The sequence below is a fragment of the Marmota monax genome, unplaced genomic scaffold (genome assembly GCF_021218885.2).
Source record: "Marmota monax isolate L192 unplaced genomic scaffold, Marmota_monax_Labrador192_F-V1.1 WCK01_AAM20220418_F8-fsc00128, whole genome shotgun sequence".
Taxonomy (NCBI): domain Eukaryota; kingdom Metazoa; phylum Chordata; class Mammalia; order Rodentia; family Sciuridae; genus Marmota; species Marmota monax.
In genome coordinates this window covers 5,062,330-5,076,465 of record NW_026693452.1, presented here as the reverse complement: position 1 = coordinate 5,076,465, position 14,136 = coordinate 5,062,330, and the positions used below count along the sequence as shown (strand labels likewise).

General features: G+C 41.6%; 1 protein-coding gene across 2 annotated transcripts in view; it reads right to left on the bottom strand.

The window, feature by feature from the left end:
* Window positions 1–14,136, bottom strand: part of Scd5 (stearoyl-CoA desaturase 5) — a 152,348-nt gene that overhangs the window by 38,053 nt on the left and 100,159 nt on the right. The gene's annotated exons all lie outside the window — the stretch shown is intronic.

The following is a 14,136-nucleotide window of genomic DNA, read 5'->3' as shown; positions in this document are numbered from 1 at the left end:
CTCGGCCTCCTGGTCCTGAGGCTCATTTCCACTCTCCTCCCATCTTCTCCCCACAGTCCCTCCACCTCAAGTTCAATCCTGCAGGGTGGTCTGGGTGGGTTTCATCAGAACAAGAGTAAATCCTCACTCAGAGGGAACCTCAGCTTGTGTGTGAGATGTGCCCATTGCAGAAGGGTTCAGATTTGTTGGGTGAACTAGAGGGGAGACCTGGAAAAAAGTTCTGGGAGATACTGAAGCCTCCTAAGAGATAACCTATGTAAAGAAAGAGAGATCCCATCTTCAGATGAGGTTGTCAGAGGAGAGGGTTGACCTTGAGTGTGAAAGGGGTGTTGTTTCTTACACAGAACTCTCTGCCTGCCTCCCCCACTTCAATGGCCTTCTAGTGAGATGCCAGAAAGTAAAAACCCCAAAGAGGTACTTCTCCAAACCCCAGCAAAATACCAAGGCACAAATGACTTTGTTTTAGGACTTTTCTAACACATGTAACAGAAAGAGAGGGGAGGCGACTTTGGCTCTGTGAGGCAGTACTCACCAGTGCTTCTCTACTTGGCAAGGACAGGACAGCACTCACCTAAGCTCACGGAACCCAAGAAAGGAGAGGCACCAGAGCTGGGGTGGGGCACTCACCCTACTGACCCTCTAGTGATGGGAAACTCAGGGAGGCTATTAGGGGGCTGGAGGTCCTGGGTGAATCATCAAGGGCAAGAATGGATGCATTTAGGCTGTTCTAATTAAAGAGACCTTATCTATAGTCATGGGTCTGTGAGAGCTACAGGCTTTCAACTTAAACTCAGTTTTTCCATTTTTTTTAAAATAGTTTTTTTAGTTGTAGTTGGACACAAAACCTTTATTTTATTTATTTATTTTTATGTGGTGCTGAGGATAGAACCCAGTGCTTCACATGCTAGGTGAGTGCTCTGCCACTGAGCCACAACTACAGCCCCAGTTTTTCCAATTTTTAAAAGTCTACAAAGCTTTAGCCAGGCATGGTAGTGAACACCTATAATCCCAACAGCTCAGGAGGCTGAGGCAGGAGGATCGAGAGTTCAAAGCCAGCCTCAGCAACTTAGCGAGGCCCTAAGCAACTTAGCAAAACTCTGACTCTAAATAAAATATTTTAAAAGGCTGGGGATGTGGCTCAGTGGTTAAGCATTCGTGGGTTCAACCCCGAATACTGCCCTTTTTCCCTGACCAAAAATTTAAAAAAAAAATCTATAATGCTTTAAAAATTTGAAAGGCAATGTGATCGAGAAGTACTATCTTTGAAAGGAAATCAATCTGAAAATAGAAATTTATATAGTATATTAGCCTTTTCTTCTTATGAAAATGGTAGAAATATCTTATACCAAAATATTCAATACTTGGTAATGTTCTTAGTAGGACTCTTCCATTTCATAGATTATTGGCTTCATGCTGTTGATAAAAAGGGAAGTAATTGCTTCATTTTCAAAGTTCCAACATCTCTTTTAATCCAAAGGAGGTTCCTGAGTGTTTGGTGTCTCAGGCTCACCCAATGCTACTAGACGGCTACTCAACTCACTCATCCCACAGCATCAATGAAAATGTTTTAAAGTTGCTTATCCCTTGAGTAATGGGAGAAACAGAGACAGAGACAGAGACAGGGACAGGCAGTAGAGAATCCATAGGACGTATATGCTCAGGTTTGAATATGAAGAAAGAAAAGGAATGCCTAGAAGTCTGTGTTATGCAAAATTCATGGCCTGGCATACTATAATATATAAAGAGGTCTTTAGATTTTTGCCAGTGTATTTAAACACAGTAGCTGGGAAAAGTGAGAGCACTTTATTATTTATAATCACATTGAGTTGGGAAATAATTTCAAATGCCAATCCAATTACTACAACCTAACATAATTTATTCCTTTTGCATTAGCTTATTGCTTTTATTGCAGTGCCCATCTGAAAATGACATAGGAAGAAAGGAGAACACTCTGTCCCCCTTCACAGATGGAAAAGCTAAGGTTTTCATCTAGTAAGTAAAAACAACAATGGAGCAAAGGTATCACTTGTCCAGTTCTCAGTTCAGCTTCCTGTCAATAAGACCTTGCCCTTATACTTCAAGTGTAGGGGCAAAAGTCTTTTGAAGAGCACTCTCATTTTTCTTGTTAAAAGGTTATCTCAGCTCTTTAATTTCATTCCATGCAAGTTTATAGAAACCGTAAGTGAGGAGTTCCAAGAGGCATTATTCTCACAAAATTAAACATTATGCAGAAACAAAACTAAACAACAACAAAAAAAAGCATGAGGATGACAAGTTGAAACAGAGGATTTATTTTAATTCCTTTTGCCTGGATAGCTTCCTGTCAGAAGCCACTTGACTGGAATATGGAAGGAAGCCAGGGCTGTGGCCATAGTCCAAAGAATCAAGCACACAACTGAGCCCCAAATACTTAAAGGTATATTTTTGTAGTCCTTTGTTATTGTTTTGTTTTAAACTATAAAGCTGCATCCAGTGGAAAAAGAACAAGATGTGAGTCAACAACAGGACAGAAATATAGCAGGATTCATACATTGGACCCACAGACCTTTTTCTTCCAATTTATCTGCATTTTGCTTCTGCTCTGGAGTGACAGGGAGTGAGCGCGTGGGTGGAGGAGGAGCCTGCCTGTGAGCAGCTGTGTGTACCTATGGTGCTTAGTACAGTCACTGTGTGCTTTTGAGACAAGGAAAAGGGAAAGCAGAGTACAAAGGAGGAAGGGGGGGGGCAAACAACCTTGGGAAACGGGGAGAGCCCTGTACCGGAAGCCAAGGTCTAGGCCCAGCCATATCCAGATAATCTCTCTCCTCCCTCTCTGTGTTTACATAGTGCTGATCATGTTGGTCTAAAACTCTGTGTGTCATCTTGTCACCCTTGCTTCACAGAAAAGTGAAAAAGAATCCAGCACAGAGAGCTGACAAATGCCCATGGAAGCACTGTCGGTCCATCCGTATTCCATCCATGCCTGTGAGCACAGTGTCATAGGGGCATGGGGTGGAACCCTGCAGCAATTCCAGAAGCCTCACATTCTGACAAATTATTAAATTTGCAACTTAGAGTTTATACTTAATGACAGGTTCTGGTAGATAACAGTCTTCACTAAGCAATCCCATTGCCTTCAAAAGCAGACACTTGCCATTTGTTTGTCGATCATTCCTGAGAAATAATTGGAGGCTGAAGGGACCTACATTAGTTCTAAGAGCCCTGGGCATAGCAGAGGCACAGGCAGGAAGGCATTTTTCACTTGTAGCATGCCTCAATTTGGACTGGCTGAATTTCAAGTATTCAGTAACCACATATAGCTAGTAGCCAGCACACTGGAACTCATGGCTTGAAGTGTCTTATACTTTAGTTTTTAAGAATTCAGTCCTGCCTACTGTTGAGAATGGGAAATTGGCCCAAACCTTATGAAGAACAAATGGGCAGGCAGCACACATCAGAAGGCTTTGAATTCTATGGAAGTTATCTTAAGAAAATAATCATGGTTGTGTGCAAAGATTTAACCACAGATATTCACTGTGGTGAACATTTGGGAAAGCCCCAAATTTCCACATAACAGAATTTCATTGAATATCTTGTGATATAGTAATTAATTAAATGCTACTTGTGTTTATGTGAGCATGAGAGAGTATACATAAAAAGTTTATCTGTACGTAGAAAATTTCTACAAAGAAATAAAAAAAGTCTTAGAGTTGCTTCAGTGGAGATAAGTTGAGGGGTAAGGATGAGAACAAATTACTTTATGCTTTTTCTTTCTTTTTTTAAAATATTTTTTTCGTTGTAGTTGGACACAATATCTTTATTTTATTTATTTATTTTTATATGGTGCTGAGGATCAAACCCAGGGCCTCTCATGTGCTAGGCAAGCGCTCTACTACTGAACCATAATCCCAGCCCCATATGCTTTTTCTTATACTCTGAAATTATTTAAAAAGAGCATCAATTAGTTCTGTAGTGAAAAAAAAAACAATTAACAAAAAAGGATGTTATGAACTGACATAGAATGATGAAACAGAAAGTGGTTCTGTAGAAAGTAGTTTTCAAGCCTTACAGATGTAGAGAATGTGGTAAGGCCTGCAGTCATTCCTAGGTCATTGAAAGATATAGAAGAACTCATTTTTGAGAAGACACTGTAAGTACATGGAAAGCAGGGGTGTCTGCCTTTTCCTTTTTCCTTTTCTTTTCTTTTCTAATTTTTTTTTTCGTTGTAGATGGACACAACACCTTTGTTTTATTTATTTATTTTTATGTGGTGCTGAGGGTTGAACCTCACACATGCTAAGCAGGCACTCTACCACTGAGCTACAACCCCAGCCCCTTGCCTTTTTCTTATATCTATTCCAAGGTATATGATAACGCATGCTGGAGAGGCACATGTATTACATTGACATTGAGAAGTGAAAACACTTCCTTTTCTGGGTCAAATCTCTCACCTTGGAGTGTAAGTCTTTTTCTATTCATAGTTTTAGTTTACTTATATTTTGAGGAAACTTTTCTATCTATAGCCAAAGAGACTTGTATACATTGCTATGATATATAGTATGATATTGACGATTATATATAGTATATGTATATGCATATATTTGTGTGTATATACTATGCAGGATACAGTAGAGTTTTGTATGTTAGTAGTATATATTGTATATAACTAGTTTAAATAATAATGTAACTAAACTGTATGAAATTAATATTCTAGTACATAGTATTTTACAGCTTCATAGTATTAACATCTTATCAATCTGCAGTAAAAAAGGAAAATAGTTTTCGAAATAATATGTACACTGTGGATTTTTCATAAAAACATGTGTTTAAACAGAAAAAATAAAGGCAGTGTATAATTCAACCTGTTTACAGTGGTTCTCTATGGGATATGAGACTGTGAATGATTTTGAATTTTTTCTATTAGTTTGCATTTTCTAAATTTTTATAAGTGGGTTTTTCATTTATAATATGGGGAAAGGACATTATTTTTTGAAAAAAGTTTCTGTATTCCTGAATGAAAATGTCCCAGCTTCTTCCATCAGTCCTATCTTAGAAAAACTCTGTGAAGCAGTAAGATTCGAGTAATCCAGTCAGTTACTGTATCCTTAGGTCCACCTTCTTCCATCTGGGTTCTCATAGGCACTAATCAACCAATCACACCTCGACTGATGTGGCAACAACCTTGCTTGAACCCACCCTGTATCTATGCATCCAGTAGTGATAAGACTGATAACATCCCTACATGGGGTACCTGCTGAGACTGAAGACATTGAAACTGATCCTCCATCCACAAAGCCCTGGAGTATCACCTGGGACATAAGCAAAGGCAACTCATCTCAAAAGCTCCAGCAAAGTCTGTTATAAAACTACATTTCCCCAACTTTCCTTTTAAGTTCAAAATAAATTCTTGACTCTAGTCATCTAAACTGGAGTAGGGAAAACTGTCTTTTAAGGCTCGCAGAATTTCCACTAGTGGGCAAGATGAAGGCTCAGTGAACAGTGTGTGGCTTGTCCCACAGGACAGATCTGAAACCAGAATCATTGCTTGGTTTTCCCCTGGCCTAACATATTTGCTTCTGACCAGACACTAATACAGTTGTTGTGTCCCCTAATTCAATTTTGTGGCTGCTTAAAGTTCCAAAAGGAGAACTTAACCAGGTGGCCTCAAAACATAGCCAAAGGGAATTCCACTTTTATTCATAACACATCTTTATTTCAAGTCAGTAGTGAGATAGAAACTAAGTCCAACATGTCAGCTTGAACAGGAAGGTTTTAAAATAGAAAGTGTGTATATGAGAAAGAGACAGACAAACAGAGACATTCAATCAAGGATCAATCAGGGGAGTCACTGCTGCTTCCATTGCTTAGGATCTGTAAGGTTCTTTGGAGATCCACTGTCCCTGGGGTCTGAACTGAATCCCTTCCAGGTCAGATGCCTGGACAGAGGACCATTCAAACCGTGATGAAGATTCAGTGCTTTCCCCATTGTTGATACTGAGTCAGCACTTATTTCCTTCTACATAATGCTGACAATCTGTAAGAATAGTCCAGAAAGTCCCCTGAAGGGGCCTGGCACTGTTCTGCACCACCTGGCAAATCATGGCTGTCTGAGGGCAAGCTGCCACCTGCTGCCTTGCCTTCCTGTGGCTCTTGGCCTGCTTAAGTTTTAAAAGCTGAGCAAGAGTTGAAAAGCCAGTCTAAGTGGTTTCAAAAGTTTTTGCTGATGAACTGTAAAGACTGTAAAAAAGTAAAGGGATGTTCATATTTTCTCCCGTACTCTTCATTTAAATCTCTTATAATGAGAATATATTCAAATAAGATTTTTACACTTTTTAAAGATAGATATAATTTTTATACTGGGATTGAATGGGCACTAAGACACATCCCCAGTCCTTTTATTTTTTTTTATTTTGAGACAGGTTACTAAGTTGTTTAGCAAGGCTGGCCTTGAACTTGCAATCCTCCTGACTCAGCCTCCTGAGTTGGGGGGATTACCTACATGCACCACTGCATCAGGCTTTTTTTTTTTAATATTTATTTAGTTGTGAATGAACACACAGTGTCTTTATTTATTTTTATGTGGTGCTGAGGATCGAACCCAGTGCCTCACACATGTGAGGCAAGCCCTTTACCACTGAGCTACAGCCTCAGCCCCTACATCTGGCTTTTTTAATAAACACTTTTAAAATGTCCTGGTGAGTCCTCATATGAATATTTCCAATTTGGATCAGTGGTGTGACCATATTCTAGTCTCCTGAGCAGCCTAGAAAACAATGACACCCCCATAGCAATGAATACACTTAGCTCTCAGATCTCAATTTTTAAATGCTATTCCCCACTAAAAGGAACCAGAGCCCTTGAAAAATGTCTGTTTCAGTACTAGGGTAGAAAAAGTACATGATGGCTTGGTGTGTGCCATTTTGCCAGAAAGAAAGTGCTTGAAAAAGGATGGGTTTTATCAAAAGGGAATATAGGAGTCCATTCATAGGGTCTCCCACTGGAAAAGCCAGTGTAATTTGTGCATTGAAATAAATAATGACAGTAATGGATTATAAGCCACTTAATTAAAAAAATTCATGGGCCCATAATAAATAAACAGGAAGAATTATACATATGTCCTTACTGTATGATGCCAACGAACAAATGTAGAAGTTATAATAGAGTTACAAATCACTAATTTGCAGTTGTCATAGGAATAAGTGATCTGGGAAGAATCACCAATATATGTTAAAATTATTGAGTAAAAGTTTGATAGATAGAAAATATTTTCATAGGTTAATAATATTTCTATATAAATTATTCATTAATTACAAAAGGAAAAGTAGCAATCTTACAGTGGAGAAACCTGATGGACATCACCCAAGAACTGAAGTTCTTATCACCAATAGTATGACACAGTGATATCACTCACCTCTTTTTTTGTGTATGTGTGTGGTTCTGGGGATTGAACCCAGGGCCTTGTGTATGTGAGGCAAGCACTCTACCAACTGAGCTATATCCCCAGCCCTCATACACTTCTAGTATGATGCTTAGAAGTACACAAGATCACTAATGTAGGGAGGGCTTCCCATATTTTTTATTGGTGCATTATGATCATACACAATGGAAAAATTCATACAAGCATACAATACTAATGTAGTTTTCATACTCCCTAAACACCTATCCTTCTTCACGCAAAAACCAGAAACCAATGATGAAGAAACATGAGCAAACCCAACTGAGAAGCATTCTATAAAGTAACGGGCCAATACATGTCATAAGATCAAAGAAAGAGCAAGGAAGCATTACAGATGAAAGGAATCTAGAGAAATGTTACAACTCATTGTAATGCATGATCCTGAGCTGGATCCCAGACCAGGCCCTGGATATAGTATTATATCAACATTAAATTTCCTGACTTTGGTAAGTGTACTAGCTCTATGTGAAAGTGTCTTGGTTATTAGGAAATATACACAGAAATACTTAAGAACAAAGGAGCATGGTATCTGTAATTTACTCTCCAATGATTCAGAAAAAAATATGAATGCACATATATACACATATGGAGAGAATAATAAAGCAAATGAGGCAATATGCTAATATTCAGTGGAAGTGGGTGAAGAGGATACAGGAATTTTTCCTACTATTTTTGCAACTTTTCTGTAAAAAAAAATAAATAGACATTATTTCAAAATAAAAGCTAAAACTAAAAGAAAACTTTCTAAGATGTCCTTATTTAAAATCTGAGTTTTCCCTTTCCCTCCATCCTGATTCAAATTTTCATCAGTTTTCTTGGGTTCCTGCCCCTCGTCTTTTCATCTCCACAATATCTTTGGATACTATAACATATTCCTTACGTTCATACTCCCCAAACACCTATCCTTCTCTTGCTCATGACTTGAAAACCTCTCCATAACACTTTACTCAAAAATCCAAATTTTATCCTTCTGGGGAAATCAGAAATCTTTGCTGGCCTCAGCATTCTTAGCTTTCCCATTTGATCTTTTGATAAATATTTGCTGACTGGTTATGGGCCAAGAGATAAAGAAGGACAGGACAAGCAAAGTTATTTATGTCTGTAAGAAGTTTGCATTATACAGAGGAGTCAACATGAAACACAAAGTAAATGAATTAAAAATAAAATAGTTTCAGACTGAGATTAGAGCTATGAAATAAATCAATAAGACTTCCAGGGAATAACAAAGAGGAGACATTGATACAGGCAAGTCTTCCCTAATGGAACAATTTTGAGGTTGAGAACCTTTGGGAGTGGCAGTGAGGGAGGGAATGGAGAAACACCTGAGGTCCCAGTAAGCATTGGAAGCAGTCTAGGAACTCAGAAAAGGACGCTGGGTTAGTAGCATGGTGCTAGGGTGAGAGTGGCATGAGAGGTGTTATAGAATAATCAAGAATATATCTGGTCTTTGTTCCTGGTTCTTGACACAGAGCTTGAAACCCTTGGAATTTCTTGAGAGACAGGAGAGCTTTGTTATGCTAATGAAGCATCTTAGGTGCGCCTCTAGACAACCTTAGGATGGAGCAGATCACCAGAAAGACCAGTCATAGGATTAGAGTGCGTACTTTGAGATGAGAGGTGACTGGAGATTGAGTTTGATTACACAGCAAATGATTTAATCAATCATACCTATGCAATGAAATCCTGATGAAAATTCTGGACATCAAGGCTCAATAGAGCTTAACACATTGATGAGCAGGGAGGGTGACGTGCCCTGACTCCATGGGGAGAGGGCATGATGGACTCTGAGGCAGGGACCCTTCCAGACTTTGCCTCATGCAGCAATATCATTTGACTGTTCAGGAGCTGCATCCTTCATACTAAAACTGCAGTTGTAACTATGGTACTTTCCAGTGTCCCATGAGTCATTCTAGTGAATTACTGAACCTGGGAGATTATAGGAACCCCAATTTTATATCTGGTTAATCAGAAGTATCGATAGAGTAGGAACACACTACTATTCTACCATCCTTGCAGTTGATGTCTAAGATGGGGGCAGTCGTGTAGAAGGTTCCACTTTAACTTGTGGGGTTTGATGATGATTCTGAGTGGTTAGTATCAGAACTGTACTGAAGGCCACTAAACTGGGTGAAAACAGAATCAGCATGCAACAGCCTGATGGTGCAAGGCCTTCTAGACCATAATAATAAGGTTGGATTTAATTCCGAATGCAACACTCACCCACTGACAGGTTTGTTTGCTAGAGAATTGTCTAATTTTCAATAAATTCCCTCTGGCCGTGGAATGAAGAAGGGCGAGCACTGAAGCAAGAACTCCAGTTTGGAAGGCTTATTTAGTAGCCTAGCCAAGAGAGGCTCATGACTTGAGCTAGAGGTGGTAGGGACAAGAGGCTTAAAGATCCAAGATATGAATTCATAGCAGAACTGAAGGGAGACTAACAGGCTAAAAGATTGACTGGCAAAAACATATGTAACATCCAGTTTCCTGGTTGGGAAACCTAGGAGAGGAATAATCTGGGAAGAGAAGGTAGAGCGACTTCAGTTTGTGGCACACTGAGTCTGAGATCCAAAAAGAGATGTCATGCAGGTGTGAGATCTGCAAAACACCATCAGTTTACTTCCTGAATCAGACAGAGGCCACAACTACACTGTGGCTCTGGATAAAATGTGACAATCATTTCTTTCCACCTTTTCACAAATGTTTCCCCATCTACTCCTTCTTTCTTAGACAAATCCTTTTCACCTTCCAAGTTCAACTCAAAACTCCCTTTTGCATTAGGATTTCTCCAACTGCTCAGCCCATAGTCAGTTCTGCAGCACTAAGGCTCAGCGTGAGGCTTTGGGCAAAGTAACTTGGCACCATCTTGTAAGGGTCTGTCTTTATTGCACACAAGCCTAGCTGGCTCAATTAGATTGTAAAGTCTCATAATAAGGACTATTTCTTATATAGCTCTTGTGTTCCTCATCAGCCTTACAGTGCTTTATGCACCCTTGAATTCAAAAGGAATTAACTAGCAGATTTACATCCCAAACAAGGAAAGATCCAACAGGAAGAAGATAAAAATAATCAAATGTTTCTGCCTTCTAAAAGAGTTGTAAAAAAGCAAGCTTAAAAGTTTCCATTTGGCACACGAAATTCAATAAATTTTACCATTAATTAAAACTGTTGATTCAATGACTCCTATAGATATTCTATCTTAGGAACTTGATAAAGGCATCATCGAAACAACGTCCCTGAAACATTCCCATAACAAACGCTCTGGTTAGCATTAGAAGGAACTGGGACAGGATGATTGAAGAGCCTGAACCAGGGTGAACAGGATCCATGGTGAAAAACTGCTCAATATCTAACAAGCAGGAGGGACAGAGGCAGCTAGCAGAAGGCCCCACTGTGTCTGTGAGATCTAGTTTATTTAGCATCTTCATTAATGACTGGGAACAAGCCTTATGCATTTTGTTAATAACATTTTTGGCTGGTACTAAATTAGGAGGTTCAGCAGACATCATTGAGGCCAGAGAGATAACACAGATGGATCTAAAGAGATTAGAAATATGAATAGAAATTATCACAATGAGATTTGGCTTAGGAGAAATGCAAATGAAGGCAGCTGGGGAAGAAATCATCCAAAATGCAAAATAATCAGGAGGTTGGGAAACCTCGAAAGAAGCAGCAACATAGCAGTGTCTGGCAGGAAAGCAGTGGAAGAGAGAATAAGCAGTGACCAAAGTGCCTTCTCAGCCCAGTGGTTGGTGGCAGGTACTAGAGAAGTAGTTTGTCAAGGAACTGCTTGGTGACCACTTCCTTCAGCACCCATGAACATTTCTGGAGACACTGGGGGAAAACTCAACTAAACTCAGACATTTAGGCTTTAGTTTCTTCAATGATCAGAAAAGGCATTAGACTCATGGCTTCTAAGGACCCCCCAGCTCTAACTGTCCATGATTCTAGAAGAAGAGGGCATGGGCAGGAGAGAAAGCACATAGCAAAGGAGTTCCCTGTTCATAACCTTCTAAAGACCTTCTTTATGATCATAGGCAGAATGAATGGGTGAGCTTAAAAGTGTCACCAAAAAGATTCCAAACAGACAGCACTATCTGTGGACTCTTAAACAAGCATATTTTTCTTGCAATATAGAAGTGGAGCTGAATTAATTTATAAAACCTGGTGATTATTTATTTGCAAAAGTACCCTCTACTTTGCCAAGAATTTCTGTCAGTGCAAACTCTCTATGTGCCTTTAAAGTAAATAATATTTTGTTTGTTTTACAAAAATTTAATTACCTAGAAACAGAAATGCAAGCATTGTATAAAGCAAGTATGATCTGCACTAAAGAGGCTCCACTCTACTTGGGGAGGGGAGGGGGATACAAGAGACCAGCCCTGTCGCTTAGTGCGTGCGAATCTGGAACTGCCTTCTGTGCTGAGGCTCTCTGAGGCTGTCACGCTTTCTTTCCCTTGAGGTGCATTTCCTTAGGTGATTTCTCTCATCTCACCTATTTTCCCTGACCTAGATTCCTAGCAAAGATGGAAGGGAGGTATCTTGAGGGAGGAGCAATTTTGTTCTCTACCTTGAAAGGTACACTTTTTATTGGTGGGAAGGACAGAAAAAATAAATGGCGTGCCTCCCACATCAGGCTCAGGAGAGTTTCCTCGGTCTCTCTCCCAGCTCCTGCTCGCACCATTTCATCTGTCAGAGGCTCCTGCCCTGACTGATGGAGTCACGAAGCAGCAGGTATACAGCAACTCCGCTGTGATGAACCAATAAGGGCCCCTCATCACAAGTGAAGGATGAGAGAAGCTGCTCAGAGACAAGCATTTGCTCTTTCCACTTGACTTCCAAATAAACCCCAGAGGGCAAAACGCTGTGGAAAAAGACAAAGTGAGGCATGAGGGGCAAATGCCTTCCAAAACCAAACCAGGAAGGCTTCTCAGGGCATCTGGATCAGGACCATTTCTGGGGCTGCCTGTTTATACAGGAGAAGGAACACTATCAACCGGCCACGTCCACCCATCTTGAAAGGAGGAAAACAAATCCTTTCTGCATGAAAAGCTGCACATGTGAGGCTCAGGCTTGTAGTTAGGGCCGGTGGCAAACACTGAAACAAAATCTCTTAAGGGACAGCTAAATCCTGCACAGAGAACCACTTGGTGTCAAGGATTCTTGAGCCTGCAGTAGTGCTCCAATGTTTTGTTCTCTTCTGCTCAACTGCCACTACGTGCTGCTGCTAACACCCAGGACATACTGGAGGGCACTGGCCTCCTTGAAAGCAAGGAGGTTAAGTCTGCCTTTTTGATATACACGACCCACAGAGACCCAGCCTTTGGGGATGGACTATGATCCTAAATCTTGCAGGAAAACTCCAAGGTCTCATGACTGTGGTCTGAGGCTTACCTGTACCAATGAAATGAATGAGGCCATGCTATTCCCCTGCCTAATACCCTGCAGTGCCTTACGATGGCATTTAGTCCAATATCCAAACTCCATGCTGAACTAAAAAGCCCCTGTCCCCCTCTCTGGCCTCTTCTATGATTATCTTCTCCCAAACATGGACCAGTCACACGTGCCATCGTTCTGCTCCTTGAACACATTATACCTGTCCCAGATTTCCTTTCGCTCCTCCCTCTATCTGGAATGCTCTTACCCTACTGTTCTGTCCTTTTAGTCTCAGCTCTAAGGTCACCTCCTCAGCAAGGTCTTCTTTGATCACATTTGTTTTGGTTTAAGACATGAGGTGTCCCCAAAAGTTCGTGTGTAAGACGATGGAAGGAGGTTCAGAGGTGAAATAATGAGGCTATGACAGCCTTAACCTAATCAGTGCATGGATCCCCTGATGGGGATTAACTGGGTGGTAACTGAGGCAGGCGGGGTGTGGCTAGAGGAGGTGGGTCAGTGTGGTGTGCCTTAGGGGTGTATATTTTGTCCCTGGAGAGTGGAGCTATCTCTCTCTCTCTCTCTGCTTCCTTGTGCCATCTCCTGAGCAGCTTTCCTCTACCGCACTCTTCTGCCGTGATCGTGATGTTCTGCCTCACCAAGGACCCAGAGCAATGGAGCCTATGGACTGAGACCTCTGCAACCATGAGCCTCCAAGTAAAGTTTTCCTCCTCTAAAATTGTTCTTGTCAGGTCTTTTGGTCACAGTGATGAAAAAGGTGACTGAAGAGCCACCCCCCACCCCCCGCACCTGCCAGGTAGGCAGAACCGTGAGCACCGACAGAAAAGGCCCAGTGGCCTGCGGCTGGTCAGAGCATCCAATCACTCCTGCAAGGTAGGCGGGCCTGTGACCCACCGGCAGAAGAGGAGCAGCAGCCTGCTGAGAGGCAGAGCTGCCCCCTCCCCCTGCGCCGGCAAGGTAGAGGGAACTGTGACCACCCACAGAGCAGGCCCAGCGGCCTGCTGAGGGGCAGAGCCGCCCCCCACCCCCTGCGCCTGCCAGGTAGGTGGAACTGTGACCACCGACAGAAAAGGCCCAGTGGCCTGCGGAGGGGCAGAGCTTCCAATCACTCCTGCAAGGTAGGCGGGCCTGCGACCCACCGGCAGAAGAGGAGCAGCGGCCTGCTGAGAGGCAGAGCCGCCCCCTCCCCCCACGCCTGCAAGGTAGACGGAACTGTGACCACCATCAGAACAGGCCAGACCTGCAACCGACAGACAGAGCAGGCCCAGTGGCCTGAGGAAGGGTAGAGCCGCCCCGCCCCCCGCGCCTGC